A 15747-nucleotide genomic window follows, 5' to 3' on the forward strand; every position below is an offset into this window, starting at 1 on the left:
AAGACATATTCGAAATTGTTATATTTCAAAACTTAAAATTTCAAATAACTGATTTAAAACGGTCCTAAGTAGAAGTCGAAAAAGAATCGTTAATAGGCATTCGGAACGAATCACTGGTACAAAAAATATACAAACTTTTTTTTTGTTATACCCCAAGTTTACCTCGGTCGTGTTATGTGCCCACCTTTTTATTTTTAGGGACATTGATTGATTGAACCTTATGGCACGTCTATGGGAAACCTAGCATGGTATTGTTTTTTCTGTGAGTCTGTTTTTTTATTATTGTTTTTCAATCTTTAAATTTATTGTATCTTCATAGGGATAGCGTTTTAGATTTTCATCATCGCGGCGGGGTTTTAATTTGTTTTTTCTATTTCTTTAAGCAATATTTATTGGACAAAACATAAACACGTAAATGAAGATAAATCCACATGTGTCTTACTGTTTTTATTTTATTTTTATAAATAAGAGAATAAATACAAGTTAAATATAATCTTACAAAAACTATAATGTAACAATGTAAAAAATAAACGTCCAATATTAGTGATAAGCGAAAGTAAAGTAAAAAATGAATAAGATTCTCTCATTCAAAAGTTCTCAGTAGGACAAAATGTTGGGTCAGCTAGCTGCTGTAGTACTGCAACTTTCATCAAATTACAGTAGAAAACAACACGGCTTACTCCATACATACATGTTACAAATATTTCAATTAAACCTAATAAAACAAAAATACTTTATTTTAAGACTAGGCGTCCTTCACAAGCATATATTTGATATTTTTGTCAAAATGATTAATGTTTCTGTCCCATGACTAGCTCACTTTTTTCTATAAACAGGCTTTCTTAAGCAAACATAGTACTTGGACTAATAACTGACAATGATAGTAAGCAATTGACATTGATGATAACAATAAAGAAAAATCTTTTTTATGCGACCATTTTCTCGGTAGGAGCATTTTCAAATCTAATAAAAAGATTATATAAAAAATATATGTACCCCAAACACCAAACATAATAATATTACGAAGAACATGTGTTGAATGAAGAAACCACAACAAGGGCACTGCCGAGGGCGAAAAATTAACATAAGGATCCTTACCAGTTTTTGTACGGCTATAAAACTGTGGAAGTATAACTGTTGGTATGTTTTTGTATAAACACGAATTATAACCAGCATTTTATAGAATTTAGATCATTTCAAATTATATCAAAACTACTAAATATTAAATTTTACGGTTTTGCAATAGCTTGAAATCATCTTGGCCCTTGTTATATAATTGTTAATATTAAATAGTAACTGTGTGTAAATAACAATATGTATGTATCTTATCTCAGAACGTTCGACTGGGTGGCCCACTTTCGATCATTTTTTTTAATCGAAAGGTGGCGCGTGTCATGAGATTCCATTTAAATTTAATTGAGATCTGACAAGAACTTTTCGAATTACATCTTTATTAGATGTAGTAGGAAAAATAAGTTTCTTTTTTGCAATCTTTACTCCCATCGACAAAACTTTCACAAAAGACCAATCGGACTTCAGTGGAAAAGAAAGACAATTTCAGGGCACTATTAGCTCTAAGGGTCGGATATAAATCTACAACAATGAAAAATTGGTACATAACAGACGCCAAAGAATACGTGACGGTCGCCATTTACGGTGTGTCATACATTTCCGTAAGTTGGACAGACTTTTGTCCCAAGATATACGTTCATATTTAGTAATGTATCATTAACTTTGGTTAGGTTAGATTAATAAAATTATACCCCTATTTATGGCAGATTTGCTTATTTCGAAAGTAGGGAAACCTTAGATATAAACATTCTTGGAATTAAACCAATAAGAAATATCCATCTATGTTGACAGCTCTGTAACTCAACGCCAGAGTCAACGCGCAAGATATCATGTCAAATAAATAATTAATCATGGGCTAAAAAAGTCGGTTAGTAACATCTATACATCTATACAAATAAATAAAATTGGAGTGTCTGTTTGTAATATTAATAAACGCTTTTTACTAAATGCATATAGATGTATACACGGTACATTCTAAAATAACTTTTTAAAAATTTTGACTGTCTGTCTGTTTGTTTGTTCCGAATAATCTCTTAAGCGGCTGGACCGATTTTGAAGGGAATTTCACTAGCAGATAGCTGATGTAATAAGGAGTATTTTAGGCTATTTTTATTTTAGAAATTTATTTATTTTATAACTCTGCGAACTGAACAGTAACTTTTTTCTTAAATTCCACGCGAACGAAGACGCGGGCACAGCTAGTATTCTAATAAAATTATTGATGATTCGGTTGAGTACTATTTTATTAGTATTATTAATGCGACACAATGGCATTACGATTGATGAATTAATTTCCCGTGAGTTAAAATGATGTCACAAAAAAAAACATAAGCGTCAAAATTTTATTGAATATGAAAACACAAAAATCACTTTAAAAAAAATCCGAAAAACATACTACATACAGGACATAAATACTAAAGAAATTTCTGTACACATTTTTCCGCATCTTTTCCGTATATTTCACAAGTTGTAAGCATTTGTTTCCTTAGTTAAATAAATCATAATATTTCAAGTCGAGGCTTGTCCCTCGGGATTAACTCTTGATGTTTTATTTGACGTCCGAGCTATTTTTTTATTTCGTCCACAACAGGCTAAATATAAGATTGTTTATTAACCTTTCCTTTATTTTTATATCCGTTGCTTATGTCTTTTGTACTTTATAAATGTCAAAGTTTTGTAATTTTAACATGACGTCTTAGTTGGAAATGAACTTAGGAAGTTTGAAATGGAATTGGGATTTTTTTTTATTCGTTCGTTTCTCGTTAGTTTTTAATCGTATTAGTCTATTTTTATGTTTTCTGTTCTCTTTTTTTTAAGATTGTTCTAGTGGCGATGAAGAATTTTTTTTTTTTCGATATTATATATTTTTTGTGTTACAACAAATAGTCAGAAACTAATGTAGAGTACTAATATAACTATTAAATCCACAATATATTCAAAATTGATATGTATTAATACTTTTACAGTATTAAAACGTGTTTGTGTGTGTGTATGTGTGTGTATGTGTGGGTTATTTAATTTAAATTATTTTACTGTTATTTACGGCTAACCGTAATGACGTACCTTAAATTAAAATCTGTCAGATTATAAGTATTTGACAATTTGTCCATAATAACGTGACACGAAATAAGTAATATATGAATATGTTTTAGGCAAAAGTAGGTTATAATCGCGTTATAATCTACCATAATTACTATAAGCGCATTACAACACTCGGCAACGTTTCACATGTTTAAAACTGCCGCAGTAGAATATATATTTTATAAATAAAATGTAACGACCGTTATGTTATTAGTAAGTAGCGTAATATCTATTAACAATGGTTATTTTCTCGGGTCCCACTCGGTTTTTATACATTTTGTTTCAAACTTAATACTTCTAGCATTTGTACCAGCCAACCTTGGGTTGTGCAAGAAAATGATATAAAGATTTACACAAGGATATATGTACGTATTTGTGCAAATATTTCGTTCTGATCTGGATATTTGCTCTTGTGAGACTCCGGGCTATATACCTCGGTCAGTACGTAAAACCGATCTTAATACGTACCTATACATATAGGTACAAAACTTCCATTTTGTTGGAGACGTAGTCTTTGATCTGCAATGAGGCTGGCTGATGAATGAACTGGCTTTTATTTCTTTCTGATTTAGGTAGTAATTTTTATTTTATTTTCCAATTTAAAGTTAATTTTGCTACCCGTATAATTCAGTGATCGAATCAAGGAATATAGTTGATTACTGCGATCAATATTTTTAACTTCTATATTTAAAATATGTATAGATTTTAATTTATATTATAGCATCCAGAATGAAGGCTCCTCAGAATCAAGTTTCAACATTTAACCTGTAATTAATAAGTACGGTGGAATAAGCTTTTAAGTTGACTTTGATGTTAAATGAGAGCTTTGCAAACCAGTTCTTATAACACTTTATTATTTACTTCTTTTGATTTTTTTATTCGGATCGTAGTTTGTGAAATTAGTAATTCAGATAAGAGTGGTCACAGACATTATTGGTCAAGTTTTATGAACTTAAATTGAATCACACAATAATACACAATAATATCAACAACCTGCTGGAAGATTTTCATTCAACTCAGATGAGTTGATGCTCACTCATTCGTGTTGCCTATGTTTCTACCTATTCGTGTTACCATGCATAATTTTACATATTCCGCACATAAACTTGAAATTGTAAACATTAAAGGCAATACTAATTAGTAAAATGAGGATAAAATGAGGAGAAAAGTGAAAAAAAAGTTTCAATTTAATTCGATTCGTGAAATCGGACCCTGTAAGCGTATCACTGCCAGACGTAAACTTCTCATGCAGAACTACTTGAAGACACTACTTGATAATACGCATGTTTCGACACAAATTGTCACGTTCGTCTTAACAAAAAAACATAATAAGGAAAAACTTTGAAATAATTTTTTTTTCATAAAATATGAACCAAATGATCGATTCGTATTCATATTATTATGATAAAGAAAAATACTTATTATATTTGAATAATATCAAAATTTAAAAAAAAGTTGTTATCTGAATAATTTTGTAACCTGACATAATTAGTTCTAATGTCTGTTCTCATGTAAATATTTCGCCCTTATTCCCTATTCGATGTTAACAAAACCGTAAGAAACCTTGAACCCAGTAAAATATTAATATCATTAATCTCGACTCTCCATGGGCCTGTAGCTGTCCCGCCAAATGATCGTTTTACGAGTAGGTACAACATAGAAATGTACAAGGCGAAAACATATTATCACATATCCTTCGACACAGGCAAGCGATTAGCGCTTTTATTGCTTTATACATTAGAATCAAAATTGTAGCCACTATTGTTTATGAAGTGATGGTTTTATTGTTGTGCTTGTTTCCATACTCTAGGTCGAGTCTTGCACGTACCTTATAATTAGCACTTGATAACTTTGTGCACTTTGATTCTGGTATATTTTATAATAATGAAAGAGTCTGCTCCAGAATGGAGGATGGTTATTACCATGTCACTGGCACGTTATTGAAGTTTATATCAGTTTTGCCATTGAAATACCATGTCCTTAGGAAATTTATGCTGTCAATGAAAATGTTAAAATAAATACAGCTATTTTTGAAAGTTGTTTTTTTGAAGCTAAATTTCTTTTGGCGCGTTAGGGAAAAAGGATGAGAGTAAATTTTTTCAATGCGCGCGCGCACACTGTCACCAAAAACCAACACCCAGAAGTTAGCTTACAACGAATAAAAAGTTAGCTAGCCAATGAAGTGTCTTCTACGTGCGTTCACACACACTTTTTTTTCTTTTAATTAATATGGAATTTTGACAAAATAATTCTGGGTATGGGATCTGGGATCTGTTTGGGTGATTTCCTAATTCTAAATATATTATTGTGTATAAATCCAAAGTTATAATTCGTAAAATTTAAATTAAGAATTGAAAGATAAAAAATACAATTGTGATGCTTACCTTAATATACTACCATGTTGAAGTAGGCTACAATTTGTCACGCTATTGCTCAAAGCAATAGCTATAAATTTTGCTCAAGCTGACATTTTGTCTGTTAACAATAAAAAGTCTGCCTTAGAAATTACAGTGTGCCGTACATTGCATAAAAATAAACATTATTATGATAGGTAGCATATTGACGTAACCTGCAATACGTCATGTATCTACAAAATTTCACTCAATCCGACCACTATCGGAACGATTCCCATATCAAATATTTAGCTAATTATCTAAAGTAACTAAGAAACATAACTGAAGACGCTACTTTATATTTTAAATTACAAATTTAAAAAAATATAATAATAAAAATAATACTTTTAAAAAGATATACGTCTTACTAAATTATATTTGTAATTGTTTGGATCGGAGTGCTACAAATTTTTTAGTTTCAAACGGTTCGCAAATTCGACGCCTAAAGGTAGACTTGCGTGACTTACAAATATGTACAATCTGATCGTAATATAGGTCAAACAGAACGCAAAACGAATACGATAACAGCGTTGTAAACTGAAGGATAATCGCATTGTATAAGATAATCTAATTTTCCAGCTAACAAAGCTTTCAGATGATATGCAAATAGCGCGTTTCATAAACAATATTCTGGCACGTTTTTATTTTCATGACGGAAATATTATTTCGTTTTTTATCAAGGCCGTTTTTGCTATCATAAATATTTGTAAAATCTTAGGACTTTGTTTATGCTAACTTTTGTGAAGATAGCTTTACTTTTTACTTTTTTAAGATCAATTTCAATTATGAACGAAATTAGTACCAATATATTTGAGAGATTAAATACAAAAAAAAAAAATTATGTACTTATATACGCACGTAAGAAGTTATACTTCATTGGCTAGCTAACTTCACGTTGCTAACTTCTTCTTCTTTGACTAGCTAACTACAGGGTGTCGTTTCGGTGTGCGCGCGCATTCATTGGTTAGCTAACTTGACGTGGCTAACTTCTTCGTTGACTAGCTAACTTTGGGATGTCGCTTTTTTGTGATGGTGTGTTTATCGTAAAATTTAATCTCATTATTTTCCTTACGCGCCAAAAAAAGTATAATTTCAAAAATGTATTTTTTCACTAGAAGAAACAGAGAGAACCGTTATTCAAAATGACATTTTACCAAAGTATATATTTTTAGTATAGATACTATAGCTAAGAAAATTAAAAGATTTTTGGAATAAATAACGTAGGTAGGTTCTCATACTTTTAATAAAAATTGAAAAAAAACAAATAACCAGCAATAATAATTCATTTACAGAAGTTACTATTCGGCCGTCAGTAGCCGTCAGGAGAGAGCATGCAAACGTCAGTACGCTGTCGCTGGCGGAAAAATCCCGTGCTAAGGATCATTCGTTCGAAACGGTGTAATGTGGTGTAGGAGCTAGTAGGCGTGGTGGATGCAAAATTGCACGGCCCCAGGCGCTAGACAAATGGTGTTCGTGAGTCGACCGCACCGGTAGCACACGACGTGTGCCGCGGGCTCGTGTTTATTATTCAAACCTCCGACGAAATATGTCGCCCTAGTACTTTTGAAAGTTTAAAAGGAGACAACATTTGTCTTTCACGTTGTATTCTTGACTAGAGGACCCCGCTTGACTTCACTCGCTTATGTAATGAGTTGCAACGTGATTCTTTATACTATAGTTTTTATTAAAACTTTTTTGCGTCACATAAATCTGTCTAGTTCATATTTGTTCTACAATTTTCTAAATTAGCGTATTCAAATAAAAACACTTTTTGTTGTACAATGGATTGTTACCTATTCAATATTAATTGGCACCAATGAAATAATAAATTAAATGACAGTTTAATTTTTATTTTTCATACAGTTAAACCATACAATAACGTAAGAGAACAGAAATAATACTGTTGTTTTATGCTTTAAGAGCTATCAAAATATACATATCAATATAGACGCAATGTCCTTGTAGATATATAGGTCCATACATTGACTTATCGTAAAACATTCACAAACAAACGCCCGGCTACAGTTTCACCCACACAACGATATTTCGTACGTCTCAGCCATTTATTGGTTCATAAATTCTTCACAGTAACTACCATCGAGTTATTTGTAAAGTATCAATTACTAATAAAACCGGCGTCGATAATAACGTCGTCAAAAGACAGTAATCCATTTTATTAGTAACGTAAAACCACAGTACGTTCGTGTTAATTTGATTCACCCCACCCCATAGACATTGCGAATTCGATACTGTAACTAAATTGCAATGAAAATTGGTTAACGCGGTAAATTATTTCAGATATATTGCGAATCAAAACTTAATTTTACTATATCACAGTAAATACAAACTTATGATTACAAAGTTCGGTAAAGAGTGTAATATTCAATATATATATAATTAGAATTATTTTATCCACCGTCCCATATTCTAACCACAGTCCTCAAATGTTTGTCCAAAAAACGAAAGTAGTCATTCGAAAGGTGCTCATTTTTTGCTAAACTCCGACGAAGAGAAAAAAGCGTAATAAATAAACACAAAACATGACCGCTCTAAAAGATATATTTTTTTACGAATTCCACTTAGAATTCTATAATCTATTTTTAGCTTTAACATTTTTTTGCGGATATCTAAAATTTGAGTGTAAACGGAAAGCATAACCGTTACGAAAGAGTACTTTTTAACAAAGGGACGCAGAAAAAAAAACCCTTGAAGGGCCTAATGGAATCTTTAGGCGCGATATCATCAACGAAGTCACGTAAAATATTAGTTATTCCGAAATACGAAATTTTCGCTGAAATTCTAAGAGAAAGTGGGGATATTATTCGAGTTGCAAGTAATTAAGGCGAAATCGGCTGTTGACCGAGAAACTTCCACAGCCTAAACGATTTCGGATTGCTCATCTGTTTCATCAATATTACAATTTGCAGTTCAACTTGGCTGCGGGGTACAACTTACTCCGATTGACAAATTCAGTAGACAAATCAAAATATATGCAAATATTTAAACTGTAATAACTTAGTCGACGACAAATTGCGCAGTAGCCTTAGCAACTGGCTGCCAGAAAGCAATCAGTTTTCTTCGCTTTTTACAAGATTTTAGGCCAACGAGATACTTTTGTGATTGAGCGTTAACTTGTGTTCTGTCAGAATGATAAAGGTGTCGATTTTTTTTTTGTTTATACCCAATCACACATTAAAATGATCTTTGTATATTTTGACACTTAATTGATTGATTTTTATCGTGACAAATATCAAAAATAAAGCATACTTTTATTTATAAGGCTTTGTCAAGACTTATGTAAGTATTTTATGATATGGTGTATGTATAATTCTTTTCCTACAAACATAGAGATAGAGACTATAACCAGTACTGGGATTTACGGTCTAAAGTCAGAAGAGGAGGCATGTATATCTGTATCTATGTGTAAGTGCGTGCGCATGTTTGTGTGTGTGAGTGTATGAGCATGTGTGTGTGTGTGTGTGTGTGTGTCTGTGTGTGTGTGTGTGTGTGTGTGTCTGTGTGTGTGTGTGTGTGTGTGTTGAGTGTTTTCTGCGAAAAAAGTATATATGTTTTTAAGATCTAAAAATTATCATCATATAAATAATAATAAACAAAAGCCTGTAGAAGACCTATTGGCCTGAAGGAGAGTCGACGCAATTTTATAATGTCGGTGTTATTATATGCATGAATGTTGAAAGTGATGGGTGAGATTTAAGGCTGGAAATAATGAGATTCAACATAAATGATGCCATCATTATTTTTTAACGTTGTAACAGTATTAATCATGTAAACACAGTGGGGCCTGATTACTGTATTTTTATATTCGTTACGGTAAACTTGAGAGAAGTAAACGTTGGTCTTTTACAATAGTTATTTCATATTCGTTTAAATTAACCTTTTCTACAATGAACAGATTAAAAATGTTAATTATTGATATATCAGTAATAATCGTTAATAAACATTTATTAATAAAATGCAAAAACACACATACACACAGATACACACAAACACACACACGCACGAACACAGTCATACACACACAAACACACACACACACGCACGCTCGCACGCACACACACAAAAGCGACGAAATTAATAATTATCATAAAGCGACGTTTATCAAAACCTTTTTTTACATGTTTTACAGTGTTCGTATGTGTATTGTGTTTATGGACCCTAAATATCATTAATAGAAGGGTCGTTGAATGTGATTCATACATTAGTATGTATTACTAACTAAACGCCCCTACTTCGCATCTATACAGTAAATGTTTTTGTACCGATATTCTTATACAATATAAAGTACTCAATCATGTATGATAATACTTTTTATAAATATTTTTTATCATCAAATATAGATAAATGACTATGAAGAATTAACTTGTCAATTTCTTTTCAAATTTATGATTCTGACTATAATTAAACTATAAACGATGCAATATTTTTCCATCTTAAGATTAGTTTAGGTAATTTCTATCAAAACTTGATTAATAGAGGACCACCCTAAAGGTACCTGTAAAATAAAAGATTAAAATTGGTTCGAAATTGGCTTGCATCGCATAAAATACCTACGAAATCACTGAACTTGAATTTAAACACTCAAATTAAAGCAGACGGGAAACTACAAAAAAAAAATTAAAACTATAAATTAAATCCTGATTCTTTTCATTTTTTCTTGGTGTATCGGTTACACAGACTTACCTATATATTCTGAAACTGATCAGTCTGTAACGTCCCATAGCTGGGAAGAGCTTCTTCGTATGAGCGTAGGGTTATATTTATTTTTAATGTGCTTATTATAAAGGCTCTTTTGTCTTACCACAATTGTAACCATATTTCAGCGACGCTGTAGACGCCATAATCGATAGGTGACTGAAGTCTTAAGTAGGCATCAGAAGTTTCAAATCATAACTACTATGATTGTTTAAGAACTCATTTAATTATTCCATTAAAATCAATCGTCAGTATAACTAAATTAAATTACTATAAAATAATATAACATTATAAATAGGATCAATTTATAAGCAATAGGAATTCAAAGTTCAGACGCTTAATATAGAAATTACGATGTATATTAATACATTCGTGAGTCCTCCATTAAACAAACAGTATCAATTGGTTAAAGGCCTACTTACGATACGATTTTGTACGCTTTCTCGGCCCCCTAAGTTATATTTTAATTTACTATACATTCAATGGCGTTGCATCACATCCAGTCACGACTTGCTGCTTCTTGACCGTTAACTGTTTATGATTCCGCCAGATAGCTTTCAAATGAAATCATTCGCGTCCGTGTTGAAGAAAAAGTTAAAACCATTTTTTAGAGCAGCATTAGATTCAATGGTAAAAAAAAAATCGGATTATAGACGTATTTTTATTACGGTGTCTTTTAACTCGGTAGCTTAAAATATTTAAATGTGATGGATATCTTTCTAAATATTTTATGTTTCTCAAATTAAACGATTATTTAAACCATAAAATATAAACATTTTAATATTGTAATTGAAGTAATTTAAATGTTTTAATTAAAATATCAATATATTCAATATTTTAAATATGCAATAATTGATTTTAATTTGACTGAGATAAATAACAAAATTAAGTATAATAATCAGTAATAACATTAAGTTGCTTACCGTAGAAATAGACGACCTTGGGTTTTAAGATATTTATTATTTATTATAACTAATCAAATTACAAATGAATTTAAAAAAAGGTACTAACCAACAAATTGTAATAACGATTTCTTCGACAGCCAATAATTTAGTGTATGAATGAAAAGCTTTCAATGCCACTACTGCCAATAAAATTCAGCGGAACATGTCCGCAATTCTTTCAGCATGGCAAATTGGTCATAGCGCGGCACAATGCACAGAGCGTGAAGAAATTCCTGATAGCAGTGCGCCGACACGAGACGGCGGATGGGTAAAGGTAGAACACATCTTGCATAACAATAGGATAGAATCCGGCAATGACTTCATCCTGAGAACTTAAATACAATTCAGTTTTAAAATCGATTTAAACAACAATTTGTTGTGTACTAAAAATATCTCTAGACCAAAACTATTCTACAAATTTGTTACTAAATGTAATAAAGACAAAATAAATTAAAATTAGTTTAAGATCAACAGAACCAATTAGCTACGTAAAATATTTTCTCTGACTACCAAAAATACCAAAATAGATATAAAAAACCACTTCATGGAATTTCAAATCAAGTAGTGAAACATAAATGTTTTCATCAAACAAGTATTCCTATCCATAAATTATAAAGAAATAATCTATCTAATTTGTCACATCAAAATAAGCATTCGAAATCGCTGACATATTTTAAAGATAAATGCTCATTACTATATTTTTTATTACATCTTTTATCAATGACAAATGTGAAGTTGAAATATAAAGTCTTGATATGCAACTAAAGTTGTTTGTTTATAACTTTAATTTACATAGACTTGTCTCGTTAAAACGAGTAAAAGCAATCCATAGATACCATCTACCGAGCGTGGTCAGGAGTAATCAGAAGGGTGGTTAGAGCCTACAATTTGTATAGATTAATTAGCATGCCCGCTTTAAGAAAAGGAAAGCAATCACTGGAGATCCTTTTTAATTATCTCCGAATATTTTGCGGTTTTTAAAAAGAAAAACGTTCGAATGTCCAATTTAGCTTCGAAATTAGTAATTTTGATTAATTCTAATAGATAAGTCTGTAATCATGTTGTCCAGTCGTGATTGATATTTACATAATTGAGATCTGATCTAACTACTGTTTATATTGGATACATGAAAAAGGTTAGTAATAAATTTTGTTTGGGCACTTTGATTTATATATATAGAGGAATATTAATATGTCATTTGGTAGACATTTTGGGTTCCAGATATTTCGATACTAGTCGTCTTGATCAAATGTCCACTCAGTTTTGTCTCCTTGGATTAATTGGGGATGGAGTCAGCAACGCGCTTGCGATTCTTCTGATGTTGTAGACTGCAAGCTACGGTAAACGCTCACCATCAGGTGCTGAACACTTGTTTGCCGATCTAGTTATATTTAATAAATATGTTAAAAAATACAAATAAAAAATGTCTTAACTTATTAGTATTACACAAATATCAATGGCACAAAACAAAAATAACTAAGTCTTTGTCTTTTAATTATTACGTTTATCTTACAATTATATCGAAAAAAGAGAGCCTTAAAAAATGAAAACATAAATTTCGTCACATCATAACATAATGTGAACGCCATATTAAACCGACTATATGTGGACGCCATGTTAAATACAACGCCATTACAAGAAATAAGAATTTTAATTGATCAAAATATGACATATCGATTACATCAGAGATATTTGTTATCGGTCCGTGGCATCGATGACAGACGGACATCCTTTACGTTTATGGTGAATGAAACTGATGATAATTTATCTGTATAATAAAAAAGATTACATTTGACGACTTTGAAACTTGTTTTATGATATAGTAGATACAATTCAATTTTGTTTCAGTCGACTAAATTTATAACATAATTGTTTTTTTATTTATCCTATACATTGTTTTTAGTCAAGGTATGCTACGTTTTGAAGCAAAACTTCTTTACGCACACCTGACTTCCGGAGTAAGCTGGTGAATGCGTGACGAGAGCGTTACGAAATGTGTGATCAGGTGAGGCGAACAGAAGTTGAGGGTGAGATATAAGTTAGATGAAGCTAAGAAAGTTTTACTTCAGTCGTGTGGTCTAAAGCACACTCTTTTTTTTTATCCTTTGGTACCTATCGATGTACGTAGTCGTAGTAGGTATATCATAAACAATTGATACCGAATTAAGTTCTAATCTTTCCTACGAAGGCACTTTTGCCCTCCAGTAGAACGGGCTGCCTCAAATTACAGTACAAAAATACAGTTCAGACTAAAATTAAATTGATGACAAGATGTTTGACGTAAGGATTATTACCCTACTGGGGGCCGTCAACTGTAAGACAATGAAAAATCAAAAGTTTCCTATACCTATAGTACCACAGTTACGTTAGGTATAATATAATATTTATTAAATGTTGTTGAAGTAACATCCGATTTTAAACTTATTCAGTATGTGAAAGTAAAGTAATGACATTACACAATTTTTTTAATTAAATAATTACAAAATTATTAAGTTAAATATAATATGGTGACTACGGGCAAAACACATGAGTTCACGTTATTTTTGGCGTAAACTTGTGGAGGCCTATGTCCAGCAGTGGACTGTATAGGCTGGAATGATGATGAAGTTAAATATATGTGCAAAAGTATAAAAACACAATTATTTACAGATAATTGCGCTGTAAATCATGTCTGCATGGAATGGTGGAATGCCGGCAGCTCTCCTCCTTTGAATCACAACTCTGGACAAATTGTTTTGACTTACAAAATGCTTAGGCTAAGCTGTCATCGTAATTAAAGATGAACATTTTATAATTTATGTATGTAAAATATAAACAATATTAAACCAATAAGACAGAGCGGCATATACCTACCAAAAAAAAAGGAAAAAAAGAAAAAAAAAAAGTAAAAAAAAAAAGGAAAAGTAAGGAAAAAAATTACATTGCCCATATCAGTAGAGATCTTTAAGACCGAATAAAGTAAAACACACCGAGATATTTCCAAAAAAAAAAAACTGAAACTTGTAAAATCCTTATCGGTCGTAATGATGAAATTTAAATACACGAATAAAGGTGATAAATCCCTCGCGGCTACAGATTGCGATCTCGGCGGCTGCACGCATATGGCCAGCAGTTGAGAGAGAGCTGTAAAATCATAAGTAGTTAAGATTGACAAAAAAATAACACCACCCGGGGTTTATAAAAAGCGTGTCAAAGGGGTTGAGCAGTTAACATAAAATTCGCTTTCTGGTTGACGTTATTTTTTATTTTTAACTGAAATACCACATGCCATTGACATAAAAACGAGTTTAACTCTAAAAAAAGGTTTTTCGAAAATAATATTCTAGTAGAATTTAGTCATGAAGACCAATGTTGGACCCAATTGAAATCACCAATTTCAACTATCTATTTGTACCTACATCTTCTGTCTTAAGCACGTGTATAAATTACCGTGTTCATTTTTTCCTGTTTGTACCTACATTAACTACATTAAAATTTTTAGTTTTCTTTGTAATAAAAACTTCGAATTTAATTTAACGGATAAAATTTGTAAACGTCCTACTGGACGATTGTTTTATCTTCTTAACTATTTATGAAATTTTCAACTGAACATTAAATAATTACTCCAGCAATTTAGTTGGATCTAATTATCATCACTTGTGCTATAAAACATCATGATGAGACCCATGTAAGCATAACTATAATAATCTTCACCATAATTTCACGCAGGTATGTACGTAGGTAGGTAAGTTAGTTATATTATTACACTTTATTCGTTCGCAGCAAAAGTTCCAATCAATACATTCTAACAATCCGCCATCAACGTCATCGTCTTGAATATTCATACAACACTTAATAGTGACGCACACACTTTTGCGGTACCCTTTAAACATGAGTTCGTTTGTACAAGCGTACAAACAAATACCGACCGTTATCTAAATTTTAGCATTTCACACTCGAATGTCTAGATAAGTGAGCATAGGGCCATTATAGACAACGCCGCTGAGACAGCGATGACAGATGACGGGTAAACTGCGGGGCGTCGTTGAGTAATGAACGGTCGAACATTACTCATTACTAGACTACGGAGCTTTTATTTCAACTACTGTTTAATTGCGTGGTCGCTTGCTGTTCTAAATTCGAATTCAGTTTTCTTTTTAATTTTTTTTTTGGTGATCAAAGTTAGGAAACTAAGATGTAGAAAAATGAATAAAATATTTCCATATCTAAAGTCACACTAATTTATGTTCTAATTTTAAATTTTTATTCTCAATGTTTTTTTTTTTTTTTTCATTATTATTTGACGATATTAGCTTATAGAGATAATGATATCATGTTACTACTATATCGACAAAATTGTTACTACTAGGTATATCGACAAGCTTCAAGCTTGTCGATATAGTAGTAACAATTTTTTTTCTGTACCTACTGATATAATGATAGCTAATTATGTGGTTTCCTTTACGTTTTAAATTTGAATGTATGTAAGTAGTAATATTTTTTTATTAATTTTGTTTAAGTTTTTTAAGTCTAACGACAATATTGATACTAATACAATAGTTATA

Source organism: Melitaea cinxia, chromosome 6, assembly GCF_905220565.1.
Source record: "Melitaea cinxia chromosome 6, ilMelCinx1.1, whole genome shotgun sequence".
Lineage (NCBI taxonomy): Eukaryota > Metazoa > Arthropoda > Insecta > Lepidoptera > Nymphalidae > Melitaea > Melitaea cinxia.